Raw genomic sequence first — 3,082 nt, 5'->3', positions numbered from 1 at the left:
CCCAAATTAGAGACACATATACACAGGTTTTGGCGCACCAACTTCAAGTACAGTGAAAACAGGGGTTAGAGCGTGGGGGAGGAACATATAAAGAAACAAAAAAATTACATCACACACTATAAGTATCTTGGAAACAAGAAGAGCAAGAAACAAAGAATCACTTGTGTGGTTCATTTCCCATAATATCATTTTATCTGGTCATATGCACATAGCTTATGACCTGTTCTGCTTATCCCAGACATATATTAGTTGTTGAAAATAAGGCAAACCATGGTACCTATGTTTCTTTGGATTTGGCTTACTTCACTTAATAAAATTTTTTTCCAAATCTTTCTAATTTCTAACTAATTGGGCAATGGAGGCATAGAATTTCATTGTTTATATATACCACATATTCATAATCCATTTATCTTCTGCGGTCCATTGGGGTGAGCTCCATATCTTAGCTATCCTAAATAATGCTGCAGTAAACATAGTTGTGCTGGTAGGTTTAGTATGGTCTTGCTTATGACCATTTGGGTAAATCCCAAAAAGTTTGATTGCTCAGTCATAGGGGAGCTTTATATGGAGTCTTTTGAGAAGCCTCCATACTGCTTTCCAAAGTTGTTGAACAAGTTCACACTCCCACCAAGAATGAAGTAGGGTTTCCTTGTGGCCAAATCCTCTCCAGCATCTGTACTTGTAAAAATATGGAAGGATTCAATAATTTGCATGTGAACCTTGCGCAGGGGCCATGCTAATCCTCTCTGTATTGTTCCAATTTTAGTGTATGTGCTGCTGAATTGAGCACAGAACATTTTTTATATATAAAGTATAATTGGTTTTCTTAATCTTCACAATTCAAAAAAAAGTAACTTTAGAAGAATTCCCATGAAATTTTAGAACCATGTATTTCTTATATAAGCACACATTTAAGAATAGTCAAGATTGGCATGTCAAAAACAAGATAATTCCAGATATTTGTTGTTCAAGAGATGTTTAGGAGGAGGAATTCAATTATTCTGTACAAGGCACCGGTCATAATGAACACTGCAGCAAGTGTTAAGGTTTGTTAAATGTTTTAATGTTTTAAATGTATTTAATTTTGATAATTTGCTTATATATGCCAAAATTAGGACTGTATGTCAGGACATACAACTTTTCTATAAAGTATTTAAGATTTATGGTAGCAGACATATGCTACTAAGAATGTACATTTCAGAGTTTATAGAAACATTCCTAATGAGAAGTTGCAAAGTCTTTGTGTAAAGAAGCATGGTGAAGAGTTAAGACTGTGTTAACTACACAGTTTCTCTTAAAACTTTAGGACTTTCTTACTTTATATGTTAGTGAGGAACTAATGATGATATAAGCCATATACAAATTATGAGATGAGTTATAAAAGCAATCTTAGTGGGTAACTTTAAAGACTACTCATAGCCTATAAAACTCTTGTTGAACATCATAATCGTAGCCAGTGTTAAATGTACAGGAATATGAGAAAATAGTAATATCTAATATGTAAGTACACTTCAAATACTGAAAAAACCTGGTAATTTTTTGGTATTTTATTTTATTAATCATTAATATTTAATTATTGTTTTTCTTTATTTGTAGCATTGTTTCCCTTGTTGTAATATAATACAACTTTTGTTAGAGATCATCAGAAGGTACTTTGAGAAGGTTACTGTGATGGCCAAACCATTTTTTATAGGTGCATGTGTATTTACAATAAGCAAAATTAAGAATATAATATTGATTAAAAATTATCAAGCCGGGCGCTGGTGGCTCACACCTGTAATCCTAGCTACTCAGGAGGCTGAGATCTGAGGATTGCGGTTCAAAGCCAGCCCGGGCAGGAGAGACCGTGAGACTCCTATCTCCAATAAACCACCAGAAAACCGGAAGTGGCGCTGTAGCTCAAGTGGTAGAGCGCTCGCCTTGAGCTGAAGAGCTGAGGGACAACGCCCAGGCCCAGAGTTCAAGCCCCACGACCGACAAAAAAAAAAATTATCAAGTACAGTCTGAATCAGGAGGGATGATAAATGTCCACACCTAAAATCTTAGCCCTAGGCTGAAGCAGCGGAATTACAGTGTTGAGGTCACAAAAGTGAGAGACTGTGTTTGTTTTGTTTTTTACTTTGATTTCGTTGGTCATGAGGCTTGAACTCTGGGTCCTGGGTGTTGTCCCTCAGCTCAAGGCTATTGCTTCCACTTGAGCCACCCTACCAATTCCATCTTTTTCTACTAACATGATGTTGAAGAATCAAACCCAAGGCCTCATGCATACAAGGCAGGCACGCTACAACAGCCACCATCCCAGCTCCTGATAGACTGTGTTTTAAAAAATCATCTAAACAACATTTGCTTTCTGCTTTGGGTTATATAATGAAATATATAAGTATCTTTTTATAATTTTGTGAATTGTAAAACTTCTAAATTTATACTAACTTCAAAATCATGAAATGTCCCTGAAAGTTTGCTTCTGTGAAGATTGTTTTTGCATTTTTAAGTTATTCTGAATAATTTTTATTTTTATCAAAATCATTTTAAATTTTGGGTTGATGGGTTATCATACATCAAATACGTTCAAATGTACATGTAGAGTCTGAAGATAGCAGTATGAATATTCTCCTACAACTCTTGTTTATCTGTTATGCACTTCCAGTATTATGATATTTCTCTTTCTTTCACTCTCTCTCATTTCCTCTCTTTGTCTTTCATGCTCCATGTCTGCTACTTAGAACTTCTGCTGCTATTCTATTATCCTTGAGGATCCTCTGGCTTTGTGGGAACATGATGGGGACCAACATTTTTCCTAGCATTCTTTAATAATTATGAGTGAAATGATATTATTCTTTGCCATTTTAAATGGCAAAACAACAGTTCTAGGAATTCCTTTTCACATTTACTACTATTATAAATGTTATCTCATAGGAATCATTGGGATGAATAAGATATTTTAACCTGGCCTGGGAAGATGACTCTGTGGTAGAGCGCTTGCCTTTCATGCATGAGGCCCTGGATTCGATTCCTTAGCACAACATAAGCAGAAAGAAAAAAGCCAGAAGTGGCTCTGTGGCTCAAGTGGTAGAGCGCTAGC

At 35.7% G+C, this 3,082-nt stretch overlaps 1 non-coding gene across 1 annotated transcript; it reads right to left on the bottom strand.

The window, feature by feature from the left end:
- Nucleotides 1–683: 683 nt before the first annotated feature.
- LOC122107712 lies at nucleotides 684–790 on the bottom strand. The gene has a single exon (XR_006147407.1). It is a non-coding gene; the product is annotated as a U6 spliceosomal RNA (small nuclear RNA).
- Between the last annotated feature and the right edge of the window lie 2,292 nt (nucleotides 791–3,082).

This window comes from Dipodomys spectabilis, unplaced genomic scaffold (genome assembly GCF_019054845.1).
Source record: "Dipodomys spectabilis isolate Male_0828 unplaced genomic scaffold, ASM1905484v1 ptg000052l, whole genome shotgun sequence".
In the NCBI taxonomy this organism is placed as follows: Eukaryota; Metazoa; Chordata; class Mammalia; order Rodentia; family Heteromyidae; genus Dipodomys; species Dipodomys spectabilis.
This window is presented reverse-complemented; position numbering and strand designations above follow the sequence as displayed.